At 50.5% G+C, this 25,559-nt stretch overlaps 2 pseudogenes across 1 annotated transcript; both read right to left on the reverse strand.

The window, feature by feature from the left end:
• Positions 1-137: 137 nt before the first annotated feature.
• On the reverse strand, positions 138-9,105 carry LOC144102199 (protein argonaute-4 pseudogene; annotated as a pseudogene). The gene is made up of 3 exons (XR_013308186.1): positions 9,073-9,105; positions 2,802-4,835; positions 138-455 (listed from the first exon to the last, which is right to left on the reverse strand). The product of XR_013308186.1 is annotated as a protein argonaute-4 pseudogene (transcript).
• Positions 9,106-12,517: 3,412 nt separating this feature from the next.
• Positions 12,518-12,637, reverse strand: LOC144102838 (U2 spliceosomal RNA; annotated as a pseudogene).
• Between the last annotated feature and the right edge of the window lie 12,922 nt (positions 12,638-25,559).

Below are 25,559 nucleotides of genomic sequence, written 5' to 3' on the forward strand. Positions count from 1 at the left end.
TCACGGTCTTGCGGGCAGGCGATCTCGGAGGCCATGCTTTCGTTTTCTCAAGATGCGGAAGGCCTCTACCGCAGGCGCTCCTGGTATTTGTAGCGCACTAACAACGCGACGCGACTGTGGCGACGCCGGCGCCCGGACTATTTCCTCCGTAAATTCATAAACGACAACACCGCCGACCATTTGTTCCCGCTCACAATAGCCACAAGAGCGGAGAAGCGGTCGCCCACCTGGACGCCGAAGTGGCTGCAGAGGAAGAAGTCGAAGTCCAGCGGGTGCGTGACCACCGAGTCTACGGTCGTGCCTGGTGGGACGTTGCGACACTTGCCCACGCCGTCGCGGTCGTGGGCGGGCATGAACCTCGTGTGGTGTCGCTTCTGGACCACGATGAACGTCAGTGGTGGCTCGTAGGTCTCGGTGGGACACATTTCCGCGCACGCCAGCCGGATGGCACTCACCTGAGAGATTCGAGAGCGGAAACAAAGAAAAAGTTGGTCAGGGTTTAAAGGCCATTCGACGAATCACGATACATACTTGGTACAGAATGCAAACAAAACACTTTGGGCCTTCACGAACTATGCTGTCCTATCTTACACAATTGCAGTTTGAGAAAAACTGTACGGCGAAGAACAGCGTTTTTTTTAGCAATGCGGTTATCGGTAGTACTCTGGTTAAAGGAGCAGTTTCAGCTACCGTTCAGTTCAACGGAAGTGCAGCTTTTCCAACTGACGCTGAAATGAATAACAGTCGGCTGCAGTTACTCGGCACACTCCGCTAAATTGAGTTCACGGGGTTCACATTCTGGTTCACGTGATCGGTTTATACATAGCTCTAAAAATTGATTCCCTACTTCACTCAACCAAAATTTCCGTGCAAGGTTGGCTTTTGAGTATGCCGCTAGTGAACAACCACACAGAGCCAAGAAAATTCAGTAGAGGAACGTCCGGCTTCACCGCTCAGCCGTTGTTTTCCTGGTACCACTTCGCGGCATTTTTTTTCTGGATACGACTAAAGAATGAAGCCGCTTTTCCCCGCAAAAGAACCCCCTTGCAGTCAATGGCGCCAGCTGGTTTTCACGAACCTGCAAGGTGGACAATGCAGCGAGCGTGGTGACAATGACAATAGTCTTTCATGTGAGGGGGGAGACTAACCCCTTCCTTTTGCCACTTCCTACATGGTTACCTTAAAAGGCTCATGAGAAGTGGTCTACGCCGTTGGCTGCAAGAGAGTCCTTTCAGGGGGAAAAGCCGCTTGGTTCTTAGTGAGACTTATATTAGCCAGGATAGCAAGATGTGGCAGCCGGAAATGCCGCCCACTCGGCCGAAGCAGTGGGTCAGTAGACTGGTCTAACTACAACCCCCTACTGAGCTGAGATCTCAACAGCAGGTGGCGCTGCCTTTTATTACCCGTGCCACACGCGCACTAGAAATAACCGCAGATGTTTGTAGCCTTAAGTTTGCCTATGCCATTATTTTCGGAGCTGGCAGTACACGTCCAGGTTTAATGACATTATTATTGACAGATATATTTACATTACAGATTCGCCACTATAACAGAGGAGATTACAATCAAATAAATGACGAACTTCAATTGTTTTCTGATAATATCCTGGCGCCATCTTTTCAAGACAGGTCAGTAGAAGATAACCGCGGGTTCAATTTAGAGACAAGATCGCAGATATAGTACCCAAACATGCCCCGCTTATCACGCTATCACATCATAAATCTAGCCCTTGCTTTACAAGAAAGCATCAACGAATGAGAAATAAGAAAAAAAAACGGTTGATGTACTCTTACTATATGATTTTGTTATTTCTAAGCTATGTACAAATTTCAGTATTTGACCCCCCCACTCCTCACACACGCACAATGCCTCTCCTGAGGACTGTAAGGTATCTGTAAATGAATGAATAAATAAATAAATAAATAAATAAATAAATAAATAAATTCACGGTGATGATAACGCCTTCAAGGGAGTAAAAAAAATCACCTGAAAATAAACAGTGTCAATGAGCCAGTATCTCAGAATGTCATTCAAATATAATATAAAAATAAATTTGTAGAAAATGCCACTGTTCTTGCTTGACAACTTGCCAAAGTAGAACTCGCGTGCCAGCTAGCTCACAGGCTAACAGTACTTTGGAATTGCTGGTAAAAATGGTGCTCTTTATGAATAAACCATTATCCACAGGATAGTAACTTCTCACAAAAAAAGTTGCATATCTTTCTGCATGCGGAATGGGGATAAGAGTATACACTGCTCGGGCGAATGAGTTGTGGCGAACTCAGTAGGTCGCAAACGGCAGTTAGTCTGTCTAATGCCATTCAATACGAGTACGTGACACTGTTCCGATGGCGTTAAAACTTGATCACTAAGTAATTAATGACATTAAACATGACCTTGTGGCACTAGTATAGCACCTCTAACTGTCGTTCAGTTCAACGGACGGTCAACTGCACAGCCGTTAATATCGCCCGAGCGTAAAAGGGGTGAGACACGGAGCGGGCACGCACAAAACCCAACCACAAGCCTCAGTCGTGGATGTTTACCACCTTTTGAAGAAAAACGATCAAGCTGACGTCAACTAACACCGAGAAGACGTCTCCAGAAATGAATGTCCCGAATGTCCTGAAATTATAGCCCTGTGGAGATCTATTCGGTGCCGTTACGTATATGCACAGCAAGTCCGCTTGTCATAAGACAAAAGGTTATCCAATGACGCTAGCGGCATTGAATGCGGTATAGCTGTCTTAACAAGATGAGCGTTTAGTGGGCACAGTATTGTAGTAGGCGCAGTTGCTTACCTCATGGTTACGGACTTCCAAGAACTGCCCCTCGCTCACTCCGTCTCTGTAGAAGACGATCCGCTGGGGCTTGTACCTGGTGGTGCGGTAGAAAACCATTAGCAATTCCTTAATCATGTCCTTCAGGTCCTTGATAATTTCCACACGCGCCTTAGCCTTGGAGTCTTCAATCTGTACCCGAATGGTGGCGTGAAACTTGGACGGTACAGGGTCTAGACTTCCGACGCACGCGGCGATGGATGGCCTCACCTTGTCTCCAGGCGATGGGTGCGACACGTCTGCTCCGATGACGATCACGGGACAATGTAATAGCTTTGGCTTCTCCTGCATCAGGAGACTATTGTTGATGCCGCCCATCTTGGCGTTGATCTTTTGGCACAGGTTTTGGATGAGCGCTGCGTTACACTTTTGGACCACGTTGTTGTCCAAGATGCATTGTGTGCGCAGGGAGAGCTCAGTCTCTGCCACCTGCTTGATCTCAGCGTAGTTTGTGGCTTTTGTTATCACAGCCACAACCATCTCCAACTGCGGGTACTTCTGGCGCTGCTCCGTGAGAACGGTCCTCATGGGCTGGCGGTTTGTGTCGAACGTGATGACCGCAAGCGGCTGCGCAATGCGCATGCCCAGTTCTTGGCCGATGCGGATCAGCATCTTGATGAAGTTGTCCAGGCAGTCTTTGTGCGTGAAGCGGCTCACGTTGAGAACAATCCACTGTGTCATGGACATCGCCTTGTGGAAACGCTGCCCTCGGAGATCCCACGTACCGTCGCGTGGCTTGCACATGGTGTTGTTCTCAAAAACCAGAGTTGGCGGGTCGAGCACTCTGCCCACAACCTGAGTGGGTTCGGAGTTGACCTTGACGCCGAACTCTCGCAGGTACTTCTCCGAGGTGCTGACCATGTCGCGCACAGACTGACGAATCTCCAGGAAGCGCTTGGCTGGGGGCTTGGCCGTGCGCTTGATCATCTCGGCGGTCTGACTCTCATCGAGTTTCTTCCGACAGTGCTGGCCTTCGGCCAGCTCGCACACCTCCAGAGGAATGTAGACAGGATGCGTCGGGCTGCCACTCTGCACGCAAGGGAAGTTCGGGTACGACAAGCGCCTGTAGCGGCTTTGGAAGTAGTCGGCGACGGAGATCTGACTACCTTCTGATTCAAAATAGATGTCCTTCGCAGCTTCCCTCGTGATCTTGACCACTTTGTACTTGCGCGGGTACGGAAGGTGCGTCACTTTTATGCGGAGTCCTTTGAGCTCCCTATCCAGCCGCACGTACTGGTTGTCGCGCAATGACCGTAAGTCCGCGGGTGTCAACACACGCCGGCTGTCGCTGAAAAACCTGCACATGAAGTCTACCAGTGGAAGCGGCTCGTAGAATGCTGTTGCTGACATGTCGACGTTAAGCATGGGCTTCCATTGGGCGGGTCGAACACTCGTGTAGTAGCCAAACCACACCTCCCGGCCTCCTCCGAGGTCATTGTACTCGTTGGGTCCCGGCGGTCTGAAGAACGAGCGTCCAACCGGCGCAAGGTTGATCGAGGGGCTGTGCCTCAAGACGATGTCGATGGCCTGGAGGACTTCCTGGGGCACAGTTTGCACGCGCTTTTGGAAGACGCCATGCAGGGCATCCAGGTTCACGGTGGCTGCATACTGGATCTTGATGGTAAACTTCTGGCTTCTCTGGTCTTCTTCGAGGTCGACTGTGAATGTCCGCTCGCGGAAGTTGAGCTGACGGCGCGTGTACAGGTTCTTGCGGCCATCGAAAGCCGGGATGCAGTTGGCCAGGTCTTGCCGGTACTTCTTTACTAGAAGCTCGATGACTATCCTGTTGATCTTTGTACTGAGGCATCGGTACTTTTTCTGCTCAGGAACCTTGGTCTCCTTGGCAGTCTCCGAGGAGATGTCGACGTCGTAGTGGTAGACGCTGCCGGTCGGTATCTCAATGCTGAAGTGGTTGGCAAGAAGTTGTATGGTCCGGCCCAGCTGGCCGTGGGCGGGCCGCCGTGGGAAGTGAGAGGGCAGGGTTCGCTCGAGCTCCTGCGGCGTGATTGGTGGTAATTAGAGCAGGGCATGAAGAAGTAAGTATGCACGCACTGTTTCGTGTGTTGAGCGTCACACATGTTTGGCCGAATGGTCTTCGATCTACACTACAGTGCAGGACCGGTTCCGGTGAGTCTTAACGGGGAAAGCCTCCTGCACCCCGTGTGTTGTAGCGAGCCTATTAAAGGACGGCGCTTGAACATTAATATCCTCCCCTGAGAATATTTTAAATGTTTCGTGCAAGCGAAGTTTTCTGCAGTCAATATCTAAATTTCAGCGTCTTATAGCCTTTCTATCTCCTTTCATCACTCTTTTCATGCTCACAGGTCGGCGCTCTTTCAGCCAGCCCTACCCACTCGGCCCCACCGCCGGCTGCAGACGCGTTCGGGAATTTTCCCGGTAATGGTGGGGGGGGGAGGGCTTCCTGAACCGCCGAAACGACACTTATTATTGGCAGCGGCCACAATAGCTGCCATACTTCTGAATCTAACCGACAGACACATCTGAACAAAAATACGCAGGAGCGTGAGGCGGAGAAATGCACGGGCGTGAAAAAGTCGCTGTAAGGAGCTCGCCAACCTTCGCTCGGGATTGTGGGTTCTGCGCTCAATGTAGGAATATATGGTTCAGGTGTTTATGACGAAAGCTCGTAGTACTTGAGCGAGGTTATGTACACGGTTGGTCAAAAGTTCCGGGGCCACAGGGCTTGCTTCTTTCATCGGTATATCGCGGCATTTAAGGTGCGATTAAAGCTATCAAGGTTCGCAGAGTACAGAACGATACCTCTTCCGCCCTCTACGGATATTTTGAGTATTTGGGTGTGTCATGTCTGCCTGATTATACGGCTCAAAAGCAGACCCTATGGCCTAGGAACTTTTGACCTACTCTGTACTTTCCTCGGAAGGTATTTCAAAGACTTGTTCTATCTTGAGCACATATGACAGGGACGATCGGGTCGATTGCAAAATCAAGGAAACGGACAGCGTGGTTGTGGTGTACATCAAAAGCGAGACAGTAAGTACTAGTTCTTTCTGTGCCTTTATTCATTTATTCAGGGAACCCTGCCCATGATAGCGCAAGAGCTCAAGTATTTCTTCCAAGGTGTCTGAACCACTCAAAGGGCAACTGTGGGCGAGTTTGAATGTTTTAGACGTGGTATTGTGTTCCTATTCGCATAACATTTCTTGGGAGTCAATTCTCTGTGCCATTAAAAGCGTTTTTCAAAATCCTGAGTAGAAGCCCTTTAAACCAGCAAAAGCAAAGAACGCCGAAACTAAAACTGGGTTTCTCCCAAAGAAAGACGTCAAGGTAGAAGCTTGTCGTCATGCATACATTACTGTAACAAAAACTTTCGGCGCGTTGACTGACTAAACTGGAGACTGTAAGCGACAGACCACTGTTTGTGTGAAATGACCAAAAACAAAGGTCTTCATTTTCTTCTTCTTGCGCAAACTCCAAGCAAATATCGAAGGGCATGCAGCTGGTGACGTCACACGTGCAAGGTCGCCCGCAGAAATCGTCCCGATTGGGGCGACAAAATTGGAAAAATTTAATTATTCGTGCTGGAACAAACCGACGCCCGGCGGCGAAGCTCGGCACAAGGAATTACCGTGGAAATTGCGGCATTCGTGGAGGCCAACAAAAGACGCCGCAGCTGGCCATTAACAGCGAAAGATGAACAACATTCACACGAAGTTTTCTGTGAATTGAGAATGTGCAGGCGCGCAATTTATAAAAATCAACAGCTGCAGCCCAAGGAAACATCAGTTCGCCAGAGTGGATGTTTGGGCTCGACGGTGCAGGATTTCACTTCGAGTAAAAGAGCATTTAACGAGTGACTAAAAAAGACAATGCACTCACCGCGGTGGCTCGGTGGTTAGAGTGCTCGGTCACTGAACCGGCGTTCCCAGGTCCGAAACCGAAAGCTGCGGCTGCGTTTCGATGGAACCGAAACGCTAAGGCGCCCGTGTGCTGTTCGATGTCAGTGGACTTTAATGATTCCCAGGTGGTCGAAATCATTCCGGAGCCCTCCACTACGGCACTTCTTTCTTTCCGCTTTCACTCCCCGCCCCTTTGTCCTTTCCTTACGGCGATTACGGGTGTACGCCGATATGAGAGACAGGTACTGCGCCAATTTCTTCCGCCCCCCCCCCCCAGAAAATTTAATGTGGATTTGCCCAATAATATTAATAATTAATCGGTTTTTGAGGAAAGGAAATGGCGCCGTATCTGTCTCATATACCGTTGGGCACCTTGACCGCGCCGTAAGGGAAGAGGAAAAGGAGGGAGTGAAAGAAGAAAAAAAGAAAGAAGTGCCGTAGTGGAGGGCTCCGGAATAATTTCAACAACTTGGGGATCTTTAACGTGCACTGACGTCGCACAGCACACGGGCGCCTTAGCGTTTACCCGCCGCGGTGGCTCAGTGGTTAGAGCGCTCGGCGACTGATCCGGAGTTCCCGGGTTCGAACCCGACCGCGGCGGCTGCGTTTTTATGGAGGAAAAACGCGAAGGCGCCCGTGTGCTGTGCGACGTCAGTGCACGTTAAAGATCGCCAGGTGGCCGAAAGTATTCCGGAGCCCTCCACTACGGACCTATTTGTTCCTCTCTTCTTTCACTCCCTCCTTTATCCCTTCCCTTACGGCGCGGTTCAGGTGTCCAACGATATATGAGACAGATACTGCGCCATTTCCTTTCCACCAAAAACCAATTATTATTATTATTATTATACTGCGCATTTCCTTTCGCCCAAAATTATTATTATTGCTTAGCGTTTTTCCCCCCATAAAAACGCCGCCGCCGCGGACGGGTTCGCACCCATGAACTCCGGATCAGTAGCCGATCGACCTAACCACTGAGCCACCGCAGTGGGTCAGAATTCCGGCATAAAACAAAACTTTTAATACAGCCAAGGTTTAAGCCTAGAATCGTTTGATATCAAAAATGAAAATTTTGATCCGCGTGATGAGTTTTGGGATCTTGTAATCATGGAAATATGTATTATGAATTCACACGTACTGTGCCACATAAAAAAATTCCGGTTCGGCGCATTGTATTGCAGTGCATTGTTTTGAGTTATACGGCGTATAAGCAGCTAAGGCTATCATCTTTAACGTGCACTGACTTCGCACAGCACACGGGCGCGTTAGCGTTTAGCCTCCATAAAAATGCAGTCGCCGCGGTCGGGTTCGAACCCGGGAACTCCGGATCAGTAGCAGAGCGCCCTTACCACTTAGCCGCCGCGGCGGGTTGGATTAGCTCCGCTATTCCTGGATATACAAAGCGAAAAGCGAGATTGAGATCTCCACTGACCCACGGAGCCGTTAGCCCGCGTTTCCTTTCGTGAAAATGAACAGTCTTTGGTAAGTTGTCAACGCCAATGAACTCTATGAACGCCGCCGGCTCACTTGTTTTATTTGGTTTTTGAGGAAAGGAAATGACACAGTAACCGTCTGACTGTGGTGGACACCCGTACCGCGCCGTGAAGGAAGGGATAACGGAGGGAGGGAAAGAGGAAACTAAATTTAAAGTTGGATTTTGAGGAAATGTGCTGCGGTGCACAGCGGCGGAACACCTGTGGTTTGGTGCTACTAGTGCCGCATGGACCACCGTTTATAAAAGGATCTATAAACGATGGCATGGACAGTGGGAAGTAGGGATCGAGAGAGAGAGAGATATGCGCCCTGTGACGTCACTGCTCCTCGTGCATGCGCAGAACGGCTCTCCAGGAATCACGCGAAACTGCTCAACCTGCGGCCAGTAAAGCTTCCGCTTTAAAAAGAATTTCACACGCTGGCAACACAACACTCGGCCGCCGGTGCGTAAGTACTTGACCCAAAGGCTAAACCTGACGACGCACCAATTCCTCGAGCCACCCTTTATCCAGGCGACGACTGAGGCCCTGAACCTCACAGAAGAAACTGTGAGAATTGAAAATTGGTAATCGGGGATAGGAAATGACGCTGTACCTTTCTCACATATCGGCGGACACCTGAAACGCGCGGTAAGGGAAGAGAAAAAGGCGATAGTGAAAGAGGAAAGGAAGAAATAAATGCCCTAGTGGAGGGCTCCGGAATAATTTTGACCACCTGGGGATCTTTAACATACACTGACATCGCACAGCACGCGGGCGCCTCAGCGCTTCGCCTCCATCGAAACGCAGCCGCCGCGGTCAGGTTCCAACCACTCATCTAAATACGGTCGTTACGTCACAAACTTTTAAATTTCGCCCACTCGCCTTGTCTATCTCATTGTTGACCAAGGAACCCATTGCGGTTCCCAAACGTTGTTCTCTATCTTGAATATCTCAGCGGCTAAATCTGATATTTCACTTCCAGAGCGCCCTATACGTCATTCATTACCACGATGCTTGCTACCCACGGAACTTTTTTTAGTAAAAACTAAGCCCTGCATAGTCGGCTGCTATTCGAGAAAGAAGCGACGGATGCCCTACCAAGGAAGCCTTGCAGCCAACGGCGTCGGCCGATTCTCCGGACGCCGCTCTCAATCTGACTAAACGGTGGTTCATCTCCTTTCATATGCCACTCCCTGAGATGTCACGCAGGTTTAAGAGGATTGACTAACCATGAAGTCATGAGAACCAGTGGACGCCTTTGGCTGGAGGGCCTCTTTCAAGAGGCGTATGCTGATTCGTTCTTGAGTTGTATTATACCGGGGTTTGGTTCTCGTACCGTCTGTGCAAGTCGATGTTTTGGAAAGGTGATGTTTCCTCTTCCCTTGAAACTAACAGGTAAAGCCCTTTGTAACGAAGCGGTTTATAACGAAACAACTGATATAACGAAGAAATTGTGATTGCACGTGGAAGCTCAGCCAACAGGAGCTATAAAGAAGCTACGCTTACAAAGAAGTTATCGCCGGAAACTTTCAACTTCGTGGTAAAGAGGTTCAACCGCTTTAAAAAGGTGCAACTTTATATGGACCGCTGGCATAACAAGCTGCACAGCATGGTTTATAACGAAATAATGGATATAACGAAGGAATTACGATTCCCCTTGGAAGCTCGGTCAACACTGCATATAACGAAGTAACAGCCGCGAACGAACTTTCTACTTTGTTATAACGAGGTTAAACGAGCTACATGCCATGGCCCAAGGTGAAGCCCTTTTCGGAAAACAGTACGCACCTTGATCCTGACATCGTCGCCTGGAGTGGCCTGGTCTGCAGCTACGGGGGTCTGCTCTGTTACCGCAACGGGCGGCGTACATGGTGGCGACGGTGGTAGGGCAACTGCTGCCGGCTGACTGCGACTCACGGCGGCTGCTGCGGATGCAGGCCGCGGGCTGCTGGCCGCTACCTTGGCGTCACCTGCGGCGGCGGCGGCCCCGTAGCTGGGACGGTAGGCGCTGGGCTGAGCGGGGGGCTGAGCGGTGGGCTGAGCGGTGGGCTGCGCGGTGGGCTGAGCTCTGGGCTGCGCGGTGGGCTGAGCTCTGGGCTCCGCTGCAGGGGTCGGGCCGCGGCTGACGGCGCGCGGCTGCGGGCTGGGCGCAGCGCCCTGCTGTAGTGCTTGCGCGAACGAAACCCGCGACGGACCAGCGGGCGACGGAGCAGGAGCGGTGGCACCGGCGGGCGACGGAGCAGGAGCGGTGGCACCGGCGGGCGACGGAGCAGGAGCGGTGGCTTGATTGCCACCGCTGGCCGAAGGCACCGCTGCGAGCCGAAAATGCCCGTTTAACGTAGCGTTGATACATCTGCTGCGTTTGCGATCATAGCGATCGTTACGACACGCATATATACACCGCCGAAAGCTGAAGACTGGACAGCCGTCGCCGGAGCTCCGTTGGTAGAGCACCGGACGCTAAATTCAGAGGTAGTGGGTTTCGAATACCAACGGCGGCATGTGGTTGTTTTCCGTCTCCTTTATAATCAATTATCTTTAAAAAGTTTCGTTTTTTTTCCATGGGGGTTTAACGTCGCAAAGAGAGAGACAGAGAAAGACAGAAAGGCAGGGAGGTTAACTAGGCAACACCCGGTATGCTACCCTACACGTGGGAAGTGGAACGGAGGGAGAGACAGAAAAGGAAGAGAACAAAGGGATATGATAACTTTTTCACGTGTCCGTCGGCCGTTACTTGCAGGGTACACAGGGCACACACTGATTGTTCACAATCTTGCACTCAGTCCTGAGTCCTTCAAGCACTTTAAAGGTGCCTTCAAAGCTGTCCTCTGCGATGAAGGCGTACTCCAAGGACCCAGACTCTTTTAACAAAATTTTTTGCCGTATTAAGCCCCCACGGATGAACACCACATATTATTAAAAAAACATCCCCTATGCTTCTTGGTTCGGTCACTGTTGGCATCTGTCATGTATGTCATAACGAGCACCACTTGTCCCTTCTCTTGTCTGCTCAACACTAAAAGACAGATGGTATAGAGTACCTAGTCGAGGGTTTGACGGTATGCCGTCTGGTCAGGTCAGCAGAATGAATCTTCGGTTTACTGACCATGTGAATGTGGTCAGCTGACTTCAGCTAACATATGTGACATAGTCAGTGACCGAAAATTCAGTATACTGTGGACGAGAGCATACGTCGCAATAGCCGTCCCAACTAAGACGCTGCGCAAGCCGACAATGGCATGCTCCGTGACTACACACGACTAAACACGCAGCGCCCCCAAACAGCGTCGTATACCCTTTGCACGGAAGAACTGAGTGCGAGGCCCTAGCTGTCGCACAGGGTCTTAATTTTCACACAAATGTGATCAGCCTTCCCGCCACAGCAACGAAGAAGCAACAAATGTCCCGCCGCGCATTCAATATATTTGCGACACACGCGCACGCTTTCCTTCTAGTTGTATACTTGAGAACAAAAAAAAACAATTTTAAATTTAACTTCGCTAACCCTGGAATTCAGCGAAAACAAGGACGCTTGCTAAGCACCTAAGGCTCGTCCACGGCAGCGCGTGCATGGACAGCCATTCTATAGTATGTACCCACACGACCACGTGGCTTAGACGTAGTATCTCATGGTCTTACACCCCCATCAAATGTATTTAGGGTCAAAGGTGAACCCAAATGTCACCTAATGTCAAAGGTCAAAGATCAGAGGTCAACGAAAGGTCATGGGTTAAGGGTAGAGGTCAAGAGTTCCACGCCATAACTGTACCACGTACGGTCATACATGGCTAACGTGGTTGGGCTGAAGGTCATTGGAGGCCATTCTCCGGCCTATGCGACGACTGTTTTACCAAACGTGGTGAAGCTTTTCGCTTCGTGTTCAACTGCAGCTTTAGTTTCCCTACTTTTAAAGGGAAGCCCGTTCCTGCGTTCCGCGTCGTAGTCGGTGTAACATATGCTACTTGACAGGTGACGTGTTACTCAGTGTGACAGGTGACGTGTTGGCAGGTAGCAGCAGAGCGAAGCGCCACCTGACACGGCGAGAGGAATGGACAGCCGGAAGGCGGCTGCTACGGGACGATGCCGGAGGGTCGCTAGCAACGCAACAGGAATCTGCCAAGCGGTAGCAAGCGGCTTGCGAAGAGCTGCGCTCAAATTCCGATTTACCGTCTGTTGTAATGGGTCGTCTGTCTGTCTATTACTGCCAGGAAGAAAGGAAAGTGCACAGGCCTGCTCACTGGCTCAAGCCGAGCCACAATCGCTACCACGTGCAGATAGTAGGAGAGTTGAAAGATGGGACAGAAAGACAGGATAGTAAAGACGCGCTAAAGGCAAGGCCGATCCCAGAGGTAGTGCAATACCGGGCCAACCGGTGGCGGGAAAGAAGCATCCTTCAAACCCCCCGCCACATTTCCAAAAATAAGTCCAACTTGGACCCGTAAGAGATACTCCATGGGTCCGGACAACTATAATGGGGCATCAATTTTTTTTCATTTATATATCAGGCGTAAAGAATGCACCTTTCGTACCGCGGATAACGCTTGCTGTCACGGAGAATGTCAACACATGCTGGTTGTGGGAAACGTTTCCCCAAATCCCTGCCTTTCCTCGAAATCGACGGAGTCCAGAACATCGTCAACGCCAATTGCAATGATCACAATGAACGCGGCGGTGGCGGCTGAATGACGTCATAGCTGTCACGTGGTTTCTCTTCGGTTCAAGGTAAAACTCTCCTATACGGCGAAGCAGCTACGCAAGGTAGTAGTAAAGCATTCCCTTCACAGGAAGGGGACGATTAGATGGCTGCCCGGCCCTATTGAGCTGCGATGTAGGGGCTGCCGCACATGTGGCGAGGGCTGCTTGCCACCGGGGGTACCTGTTGCTAAACCGTCGTCATCGCTTCAGATGAGGCGGCTGTTGCGAGTCCTTTCTGCCAATCTTTTCTCTCAAATCTCGTTTAACTCTCCAAATGTCTGCCCGTAGCAGCGATTATCCTCACGTGGCAGTGATTACCTGCACGTGGTAGCTACTGTGGATCAGCTTGAGCCGGTGGGCGGGTCCGTGAACTTTTCATTCTTCCCTAAGTCTCAACAACAACAACAAAACCCTGCCACTCATCGCACCACACAGCGGGACGCCAAGCTGTTAAGCCGGCTTGATTTCACCCGGCAGCCCCATAGTGTGCGCACTCATACCTAGAAACAACAGACGCGCAGTCACGATAAACAGCGACCACAATCCGGGGAAAGACAGACCTTTGCTGAAAGTTGAAAATTGGTTTTTGAGGAAAAATAAAGACGCAGTAACCGTCTCGCATATCGCGGTGCACACCTGAAGCACGCCGTAAGGGAAGGGATAAAAGGACTGGGCGCAGAAAGGAAAAAAAAAAGAGGTGCTGTAGTGGAGTGCTCCGGAATAATCGTACATAATATCGAACAGCGCACGGGAACCTTTGCGTTTCGCCTCCATCTAAACGCTGCCGCCGAGGTCGGGTTCGAAACCGGGAACTCCGGATCAGTAGCCGAGCGCCCTAATCACTGAGCCACCGCGGTGGGTAATCCGGATAGCACAATCAAAAAATGCAGGGGAAACAGATTAATGACGCTCAAACGCGATACCCGAAAGACGCGGGCTCGATCCCGGCCGCGGCGGTCGAATTTCGATGGAGGCGAAATTCAAAAGGCCCGTGTTCTGTGCGATGTCAGGGCATGTTAAAGAACCCCAACGTAGTCGAAATTTCCGGAGCCCTTCACTACGGCGGCTCTCATAGCCTAAGTCGCTCTGGGACGTTAAACCCAAATAAACCATAAAGAAATCGTAAATGCGCTTAGGGGATTAGGGTGCGGAGCTACGGAGGTGTTGCTATGCACCAAGAACGGACTAAAACGAGACGGCAGCGCTCGGAAACGTGCCGTCGATCAAGGCACTGATCAAGCGGAAGAGCGTTCCACAGCACCTGCTCCTTGTCAGGTCAGCAGCATGGCCGGAACACACAGGCGCACGGGCGACGCGTGCAGAAGCGCGTGCTCGAGGAGCGGCGACACGCACAGTGCGCGTGCGCAAGGCGAACGTTCGGCAAGGCATTCTCGGCAGGAACGCGCCGCCGGTCACAAATGCGCGGCTTGGCTGGACCCCCTTTTATTTGTTCTATCAAAAAAAAAAAAACGACGTGATGCGAAGCGACGCGATCCTTTGTATTGGGTTATGCGCTTCGGTCAGGTAATTCACATAATCTGTTAGCACTGACGTTGGTAGTATCCCTGGAAGTTAGTAATTTTGTTCATTGCGAACACATTCTGTCGTACAGCAATGCTACCGCTAGGTCATATATTCTCGAGACTGCAGCATCAATGCAAAACGTTGGTTGTCATAACAAAATAGACTAATATTAATGATATCGAAAGAGTGCAATGTCCACAACGCGGGTTGGAGCTTGAGCAAGCTGAAGGCTTAGCCCTTTGACTAAGCGTGCGCGTTTTGTTCGAACAAATCAAGGCAATTCAGCGCCCGAAGGCAGCGCGCCCATTGCCGGCGTTGCATAAGCGACACTGTAAGAACCACGAGGACCGGAGACGCGCAAAGGGCCGCGCGAACCCGAAGCTTTTGCGACGTACGCAATCCAAACGCTACTTCACATGCAAGCGGAAACGCTGTTGATTTCTGCCGCCACGGCGCACAAAGCCGTTTCGAGCCATCGCGGCGGGGGAAGCGGCCAGAGTGAAGAGGTTCCAAAAATATCAATTTTTCGCTGCAACGTGCTGCTCAATCGCTATATTCGCTCAGTCGCTTGCATGTGAACCAACCTTAACGCGATATAAAGGCTCTCGAGGTCGCTTCGGCTCAACCAAACGCGGTTTTTTTTTGTCTCAAGTCACGGTCACTCACGCTCAAATAAAAATGACGGTGCATAATAGCGAAAACAAACGGGTAACGAAGATCGTGAATTTCGTTCAGCCTTCTCGCAAAAATTTAATGCTTTAGAACACAATCATCCTAGCCCACGAGGTTAGGCCTAAAGCGACCACCATGTGATGACGCCAGATGAACAAAGGGATCGAGCGCCCAAACGACAGCGGCGGAGGCCACAGAACCGAAAGGAAATTCGCTACGCACCTGGAGGTCCACCAGCTGAGTCGTTTTTCTTCTTGTCTTTGCGCTTTCCTTTCCCCATTTAGATAGCGGGCCACAAACACAAATGGCAATCACACGAATGGACGTCTTGACAGCCTGCCGTGCCACTGGAAAAAGGCAAAAAGGCTGCGCTGTTACTCTTTTATAGTGACGTTTTCCGCTCCGTGATTCGCTCATATGCTTCGCCACGAGCTGCACGTGTTCCGTCGTCATTGGCTGCTCTTGGAGACGTCAGGCGCGTGCCGGCGCTTCTGCCTCCAAGAACGCATAAAGAAAAAAAAACTATGGAACCAAAGGGAATCGTCGTACGATACCGCTTTACCACTGCTCCTTATGGGAACGCAAAGTCCCGGCGCGTCTCGAACACGCGCGCTGTGGAACTCGAAGACAACAAGTGGAGGGGGACTCCGCTTCGAAACCCAAGTAGTCCTAGAAGCTACTTTGCCGAGAGGGTCTAGTTCGGTAAATACAGAGGCGCATAGCAAGGTCACGGATGTACAAAGTGAGAAAATGGGACGAGTGCTGCTAGCATTCATTTCCCATTTTGTGCAAGCCCGTGGTTTCAGCTCATAGATCCACATGACTGAGCCACCAGAAAGCGGCGAATAAAGAAGTGTAGCGATTTGTCAACATTTCTGGCTTTTACCTATGTCTCTATGTATTTGTTAATGCATGTGTTTAATTCATTTTATTCCCACGTGCTAGCGTGATTAGGCGTTAGGTGCCTTAGCCAGACGACGTGGGAACAAAGCCTGACAGCGACGGCGCCGTTTCGATGTATACGCGAAATTATTTAAAGAACCGTGTGTGTTCGATGTTACTGCAGTATTCACCTATACGACGGCCACGTTTGACTTCAACCTGCGTTTAATGCTGGCTATCAAATTCAGGCAAAGCGCCGAGTAGAATGGCAATGCAGTCGCTACGTTTCGCTTGATGAGCGCGAACGGCAAGTGTAGTTTAAATATTTAGCTTAAACGCTTGTCGGTACCTCGTGTTCGGGAAAGAGGCCACGCTGGGTCGAACACTGCTGCCTACCACAGCAACGCCAGCATCAAGGAAGCGCCACGTGACAACGTTTAGCCGCCGTGGTGGCCCAGTGGTTGCGGCGCTCGGCTGCTGACCCGACAGACGCGGGTTTGATCCCGGTCGCGGCGATCGAATTTCAATGGAGGCGAAATTCTAGATGTCCGTGTACTGTGCGATGTCAGAGCACGCTAAATAACCCCAGGTGGTCGAATTTCCCGGAGCCCTTCACTACGGCGTCTGTCATTGTCTGAGTTGTTTTGGGACGTTGAACCCCTTAAACCAAACCAAACAACGTTTTCTTCCTTTTTGTGATGTTAGGAACGCTAGATGATCATGGAACTCCGTTACTGCAGCGTTGTGCTGCCGCCACACTCTTCATCAGCGCTTCTGATCGAATGTCGTGTAGTTCGCAAAGCGCTGAGACCTGATGCCGCAGCGCTGGGCTACGAAAAATTGGTTTTGAAGAAAAGAAACGGCGATGTAATTGTCTCGCTTCTCGCGGGAACAATCCGCTTTCAAACCGGCGCCCGTTCGAAAATAGAAGCGCTGGTATCACCGGAGCGTTTTGCTACATTAGGGTGGTGGTTACACCTTTATTGCCACAGAATGGAATTGATTAGTTGGGGCTGGTGCGAGGCAGTGTGGCCTCCAGTCGGGGGCGCGGCCTCTTGAGCTCGCGTGATGATGGCCAGCTGCGTTGTTTTCTTGAACTGGCCAAGAGCTTGTCCCATTCCTTCGCCGAGAGAGGTGGCAAGAATGTCATCGAAGAGGGTGGGCTATCGCATTCGGGCAGTGAGCGCGCCCTCCGACCCGAATTTCACGAGGGACGGATTGATCTCATTTCATGACATCACCCATCACTTTAGACTGGAGAGGCGCGCTTATGCCCCTCCCCACAAATTGTTAACAAATGCGCAGCAAGGTACCTAACGCCGACTGCAAACACGCTCCCTTCTGAATCCGACAGTGCTTCCCCTCAAGGACCCCCGGTCAGCACGACCCAAACTGCCATAAATATGGTGCAAGGGCCACATACGACCACATTCTGTGAAACTGCGCAAATGATCCGCTTCAGGCGGAGTTGTTACCATTTCCTTTCCCCCCAAAACCAATTATTATTATTATTACAGCTCCCTTCTCCCGAGCGGTGGGACGCCGCGCTGGTGAGGTCGGATCCCAAGATTCAAGTATGGACATTCCAGCGAGCTAATGAAGTCGCCGCTAGCCATGGGCTAGCGGCCATTTAGTATGTCTCCTGCAATCTGTTCTCGGCGCAATAAAAGTTTTACAATCCAATCCATGAAAATTGAGAATTGGCTGTTCGGGAAAGGAAATGGTGCAGTATGTCTCAAATCTCGGCGGAAACCTGAACCGCGCCGTAAGAAAAGGGATAAAGGAGGGACTGCGAAAAGAAAGCAGGAAGGAAATGCAGTAGTGGAGGGTTCCGGATTTATTTTGACCTCCAGGGGACCTTTATATATTACAATTGGTTTTTTGGGGAAGGAAATGGCGCAGTATCTGTCTCGTATATCGTTGGAAACCTGAACCGCGCTCTAAGGGACGGGATAAAAAAGGGAGTGAAATAAGAAAGGAAGAAATAGGTGCCGTAGTGGAGGGCTCAGGAATAATTTCGATCACCTGGGGATCTTTAACGTGCACTGACATCGCACAGCACACGGGCGCCTTAGCGTGTTTCCTCCATAAAAACGCAGCCGCCGCGGTTGGGTTCGAGCCCGGTAACTCCGGATCAGTAGCCGAGCGCTCTAACCACTGAGCCACCGCGGTGGGTGGACCTTTAACGAGCACTGAAATTTCACAGCACATGGGCGTTACCTCGTGTTCGGGAAAGAGGCGCCGCTGGGCCCAACAATGCTGCCTACCACAGCAATGCCAGCTTCAAAGAAACGCCACGCGACAACGTTCTCTTTATTTTTTACTGTTAGGACCAATACCGTTGCCGCAGCGTTGATTTATTGCTTTCATTTTGACGTTAGGAACGCTACATAAGGGTGGAACTCCAATGGCGCTGCATTGGGCTGCCGCAACACCCTTCCAGACCGCTTCTGTTCGATGCCGTGTAGTTCGCAAAGTGCTGACACCCTATGCCGCTACGATAAATTTTTTGAAAAAAGGAAACGGTCCCCCTATCCTCCCTTCCTCTCCCCTTACCTCTTTCATTTCATTTCTCAATTCTGTGTGCTATCTTTTCTTTCCGCCGCCCCAGCTTAGGTGCTTCAGTATCGATGGCAGATGCAGGGGCTAGCAAAGATCTTTTCCTTCCTTTTTACTATTATTTTAATGAAAAACCACTACCACTAGAAAGGAAACGGCGAAGTAATCGTTCGAACCCGACCGCGGCGGCTGCGTTTTTATGCAGGAAAAAGGCTAAGGCGCCCGTGTGCTGTGCGATGTCAGTCCACGTTAAAGATCCCCAGGTGGTCGAAATTATTCCGCAGCCCTCCACTACGGCCCCTCCTTCTTCATTTCTTCTTTCAATCCCTCCCTTGTCCCTTCCCTAACGGCGTGTTTCAGGTGTCCAACGATATATGAGACAGATACTGCGCCATTTCCTTTCCCCCAAAACCAATTATTATTATAAGTAATCGTTTTTATGGAGGAAACACGCTTAGGCGCCTGTGTGCTGTGCGATGTCAGTGCACGTTAAAAACCCCCGGTGGTCGAAATTATTCCGGAGCCCTCCACTAAGGCACCTCTTTCTTCCTTTCTTCTACAATGACGCCAAAGAAAGAGCGGCGGCTGCTTTGAACTACATGACTTCACTGCTTTCCCTTCCTTTCTTGTTACAGCGAGAGCTCTATCTATGAAGTACCCCGATGCCGACCATTATGCCTGCTCATAGACACGTGATCATCCCCTGCACATGCCTCGCGCTACTTTTGTCGTCTCTGAGTAGGGCCTGCGTTCACCCGTGATCATATGACAACGCTTTGATCTTATTCGCGACAGTGCTCAAACTCTGACTTCATCAAAAGGGGTCTCAAGTGATTCGAGCGCAGGTGGAGAGCTAAATAAAGAGGGAGAGAGAAAAAGAGCCTGGCGGCCTGTTTTATACATCGTTTTTTACAAAGGTGAGAAATCAGATTCAAAGGTCGTTGTTTGCTTAGTCCACCCCCATCGAAAAATCTCGCATATATGTGTCATATGTGTCTAGCCCATACGTGATTATGGAACATGTGTAATACGTGCCCACATATGCGATACGTGCCTATATGTCATACGTGTCATAGGTGGAAATCTGTTGGGAAAGAGAAACGCTGGGCTGGAATTGAAAAGATGGAAATCATGAAATAGCTGCCATGCAATATAGGAAACTAAAAAATGCAAAAAATGTACTGGGCAAAAAATAAATATATCGTGATGAACGTGACTCGTACCACCACCCTTCACATCCGTATCGCACTACACTAACCACTACTTCACCACGACTTTTTTCTTTCTTTATTGATCCACTAATCCACGACTGCCACTTTGAACTGTTGTGTTATTTTGGTATGAAAAAACTCACGCTGTCCTCTCCATTACTTTGCAGCCGGTGTGTAAGACGTGAGGAGCAGAGGTTATTTTCCTCTTTTAAAGAATGAAACTAGAGAAGTGGTCTTCCACTGATACTGTAAATCTTGATGTGCACTGCGATAAGCATTGAAACAGGTTTTTCTCACCGGAGAAGTATTTTTTCCTACACCCGGAGTTCTGCTAAAAAAATACCCCTGTTATTCGTTGCGTAGCTTTACAGCGGTTCAACAAAGCAGAGAATGCCTTATCTACCGCCAACTAATCGTGTATTCAACTACATTGAAAACGCCGAACCAGAGACAGCTTGGGTAACCAGTGTTCAGAGCAAGATAGAGGGCACAAACAGAGAAGCAAGGAGAATATTGCGTGAAATAGGCCAGGCAAATTTTTTGTTTTTGACATGCTCTGGCTCGGATTTGTTTCCTTTTGGTCGCTACATTTCCGCGCGTTTCACGAAGCACACGTGGCTGTATGCGAGGCACTCATGAACGACAATGTTTCCAGGATGTAGATGTAGTCTGATGTCTGATACGATGCACATCGTAGCTCCTGTCTGCGCGCGAGTGCCGCGTACGTGTGTTCACTCGAGACATACGTGTCCACCCCGGACATTCGCAACGCGTACGAACTGGTATTGAGTTCATATATGTTCATACGAGGCACATAACTTTATAAATATAACTCTATGTTGCCCATATGAATTCATACGAGACACATATGAAAGAAACCACATGGGATTTTTCGATAGGGAAGTGGCCCAATCATTTGCACTTTTCCTTGGTCCGGTACTTGTGCTGCCCTAAGCAATATGGTAGAGGGGGACGGGGGTGTCAGAAAGGAGAGTGTGCCGTCTAAATTCTTGGCTGAGTATTAAATTGATGGCGCCAATCATCTTGTCGGGTATAACTAGTTTGGTCTAAGGGAGATATGGATGGCACGGTACTGTATGTGTTATCTCTTGAAGCTGCAGCTGGGCTAAGAGGGACGCCATAGCGGCGGGATTCAGATTAATTTCGACCACCTGAAGATATTTGGCATGTTCTTACGTCAGACAGCACACCGGAGATCTTTCATTTCGCCTTACTGCGGCTATCGAAATGCGGCCGAGAGGGGATCCCGCAACCTTGAGTACAGCAGCAGAACGCTCCAACCACACCCGCACCTTGACGGGTCAATCGTCGTATAAAGTGACCACTGCTTTAGCATTAGACTTCGATGACGTCACACCGTGCCAGCTGCGCCTCTGATTTCTTTGAGCGCAGCTGCGACACGCCTCTTTATTCATGTGGAATTACAGACCACTAACAGACGGAGAGCCTATGCCAAGCCTGGTCTACAGCTTGCGGACACACATCGTTCTAAACATTAGAGAGTTGTAGCGTAGCGTGATGCGCTTCAGCGGGGCTCCACTGCGTACGCGCTGATTGGTCGTGATTCGGCAGGCGCGCACGCAGCTGACAGACACGTGGCGCCATCTGGCGCCCTCAGGGCGTTCTGCGCACGCGCAGTGGCGCCTGACGGAAGACGATCACGGTAGCTGTTTGCGGATTGCGCTCTCTATTTCCTGCCGGGAATGACCGCGTGGTCTTCAAGCGTCACACAAGCGAGGCCGTCGATCCGTTTGCTGTGTGCGCCGATAAGCGCCGCAGTTATTCTCGGCCGAGCATCTTGAGGAAGGCTGCCACAGTGGAAGGCAGGCACTGCTGCCAGCGCACGCAGTGGCCGTCGCGGCTCCCGTAGAGGCCCGGCTTGCAGAAGCACCCGGTGCGGCATTCCTCGGTGCAGGCCGGCGGGAGGCTCCGGCGACCGCACTCCAGCTCAGCGCAGGAGCCACTAGCGCAATTCTTGAACACCATGCCCGGTCCGCACGGCATGGCACAGTTCATCGACTCGTCGGCCACTGCGACAACGCGCCTCATACGGAAAGTGAAAGTTGGCATCGAGGAAAGGAAAGGCTCAGTAGCTTTCTTGGCGACCCCCAGCATCTTGTACTATGCACTTAATGGTTTGGCTTATGGGGTTCAAAATCCGAAAGCGACTCATGCTAAAAGGGATGCCGTAGTGAAGGGCTCCGGATAATTTCGACTACCTGTAGTTTTTTAACGCGCACTGACATCGTACAGTACATGGGCCTCTAAAATTTCGCCTCCACCGAAAAATCGACCCCCGCGGCCGGGATCGAACCCGCGGCTTTCGGGCCAGCAGTCGAGCGCCATAGCCACTGAACCAGCGCGGCGACCACCATGGAGAATGTATACTTATGCATGCACTCGATGTATATACTGTATATGCGTCTGATGTATATGCACCTGGCCGAGTGCGTTGTTAAAGAACCCCAGGTGGTGGAAATTTATCTAGGGCTCTCCACTGAGTGTGCTTGCTCAAAGTGCTGCATCAACTAGCTGAAACAACCGTTCAGGCTGCGAGTAGCTGCGACACTTCGGCATCAGGATCAACACCGAACCGACGCAGCTCACGCGCACAGTGCTCAACCCTCCATCTCCAGTGTATGGTAACGTCATGAGGAAGCCGCACGTAGGCGCGTGGGAACTCCAGGGCCAGCGTTTCCACAAGGCAGCTACGACGACCCGCTGGAGGGTTCTCAGCCTGAGCCGGTTTGCGCACAAGGACAACTACATCAAGATGCTGATCCGCATCGTCCAGGAACTGGGCATGCGCATCCAGCAGCCGCTTGTGGTCAGCTCGGCCGACCCGCACTGCCGGAGGATAAGTATTGCAACGTTGACATTTTAGCGAGCATGGCGCGTTTTTCCTTTTGCCTGGCGCATGATCGTGTTAGCTGCATAGCGCCAACATACCAGAATTTACCATATTATATATAACTTTCATATCCAATCATTTCGGTTCGAATAACCGCCAAGCCGGATAATGGAACGGCAGCCAGGATTTGGCTCGTGAAAGTTCCCACTTGCAGCAACTAGCAGCGTTTTAGTGCGAACCTCAGCAGCACCACCAATCGGCCCAATATTGGAAATATATTGGCAAATTTTTATCACAAGAGTGAAACGAGTCATTCCCAAAATTGGCCCGTTTGCCTGCGCTGCTTGGGAAGGGACTACTTCACGAAGCCTAATCGGTTGACCGAGTTTGCGCGGAGATTGACTTTGAGTGTCAACCTTGGCGCATGAAGAAATAAGATTAAGTATTAACGGGACTGGGCGTTGAACCGGTGGCGGGCGAACAATCAGCTTCGCTGGCCACTGCACGAGAGCACTGTGCTATCGCCACAACCGATCACGCCTTGTGTCAAAAAGCCACACACACTCGTGCTGTCCATTGCACATTGTCATGTATATCAACTTCCATCTGCTTCACCATCAGATCAGATCACCTTAACCTCGATCAGAGCTTAACCTGAGTCCAATATCCCAGCGAAGTGAAACCATGAGCCAACTAGGGGAAACACATTATTTCGGGCGTCTACTCGGTTTAACTACGTTTTAAAACCCTATCACATTTTTAGCATGTGTTGTAGTAGAACAGACTGGCTTCGGCCAACGCTCGCCAATGCAACCGCCAGTGACTGCAAAAAAGGAAGCCTCATGCAACGGCCACCTTTTTTTGACCAATATTTTTTTATTGCAACTTAGTTCCAGGGCACACAAACAGCAATGTTTGGCTCCCGCACTCTTCGAACAGCCCATGAAACAACAAAAACAAGAAAATCCTTCTCCTTGTGAGCCTGCAAGAAAACAAAAGTTAGAATTAGTGGCGGCTTGACAGACTTATGCCTACATGGAAATTGTTCTGTCGAATTTCAATCAAAGGCAGTCCGAGCGTCTAACAACCAAGACCACCGATTTGTAATTGCTTATATAACAGGCTCGCGGAATTACAACTCAAAATAAACTGATCATGTATTTCTTGCAAGAAAATAAAGCCCTTATTTCATTGTTTCCGATTGTTTGCAATCGCTTTCGATCGCAAAGGAACAAATCACATTAAAAAAAATGTTGCCGTAGGGCATTCGTGAAGCGGCGCCCTTTAACATCCATCCCATGCATACCGCTTCACCTGCGCGTTGAACACACATCACTGCGACGCCAAGAGGGACGAAAGAAGATGTCCACTTCGTGTCACGTATATCTTGTCCTCTATGTGTTGCGCACATGTCCAACATTCTTGGACAAACACTATGAAAATGTGGAAACTAAGATACTGGCATAGAGATATTCAAGAACGATTCTTCCGATATGCGGGAAAACCTTCCTTTTATAGTGTTTCCATTGCTTGCATCGAGCAGTTAAGACTGTAACAAAAAACCCATGAGGAACGCTTTGGACAGTAGCAAAAACGTTAATAGCAAAAAATGCAAGCCTGCAGGCGGGAGGTTGGGGATATATTGATCGTTGTAGTAGAATCTTATAATATATGAGGAACATTGCGCTCATAATACCCTCCCTATACCCTATGTAACACCCTCCCTGCTAATGCCATTAAACGCTTTCCCGTTGGAAGAGGCTTTCTCCAGAACTGTTTGGTATGACGTCAGTGGTACGCCTCCAGGCTCACCGTAACCGGAATGCAAGGGCAGCGGAGAACCTCCTCCATTACACGAAGTACATGGAGGCCTGCAGTTCCTGCAGCACCTTGATGGCCTCCACGTATTGGGCAGTGGTCAACACGGCGTCCACGCCGCCCTCAGACGACTGGCTGACCGCGCCTGACGTCTCCAGCTTGCTGGCGATGTGGTGTTTTGCGCGGAAGGCGGCCAGGTGCGCGTAGTACACAGGGGCCGGTATGCTCACGCTCCTTGCACACTGGGAGTATGTGTGGCACAGGTAGAAGCTGAGCTTCTGCAGGTCGTCCGCGCTGAAGTTGGAGTCATCCCACACGATATAGTAGTGGGCCGGCCGGCTGGTACCCTGCGGGTGAGCAGAGGAGTACATTTATACACTTGCGAGAATTCCGAGTGCCGTGTCGGGTTGAGGCGTGCGTCGTATCGTGGTGTGTGGTGGTGCGGTGTGGTCTTGCTTGTGGTGCGATGTGATGTGGCGTGGTGTGTGCGGTTTAAATACGCTTATTTTACTGGCACACATTACGTGGGAAGGAGAGTGTTTAAACGCAATATACAAAAACCGGCAGTGCCTATGAGCACAGCACGCGCTCGCCCTGCTTCTAATGCTGCATGCACAACATGTTTCTGGCTTTATTTGGCCTTAAATGCCCTCGAGCCAATAAATACCGTGAATAACTATTATTTCCTGGTTGGCTGTCATCAGTGCATTGGTCGGTCATCGTCATCTATGTCGCTGTCCCGACTTCGGGACAGCTTAAAAAACGAGGCATACAAGCCGACGCGACTATTTTAAAAAATATATTTTTGGCCGTTTTTTGAGACTTCAAAGCCGCGTCCCGTTTTAACGTACGAGCAACCAGGCCCAGCCGAACATCAAGCGCTTCTCTTTTCACCTAACCTTATGCGTTCAATGTTTCAGTAGACGCCACTCCCAAAATAAACGCTAATGACCACATCCACGTGAGAGCATCATTCCGCGCTGGCCCTAGAGGTCCCCCTTGCGCAACTTCCGATACCGCTTCCTCAAGGACGAACGATGACGTCACAGTCACTCACTGCGCTCCTGGTGGCCTCAACGTGAAGTGGAAAGCTTCCGTCATGGTCTTGCGGGCAGGCGATCTCGGAGGCCATGCTT

This window comes from Amblyomma americanum, chromosome 8 (assembly GCF_052857255.1).
Source record: "Amblyomma americanum isolate KBUSLIRL-KWMA chromosome 8, ASM5285725v1, whole genome shotgun sequence".
NCBI lineage: Eukaryota > Metazoa > Arthropoda > Arachnida > Ixodida > Ixodidae > Amblyomma > Amblyomma americanum.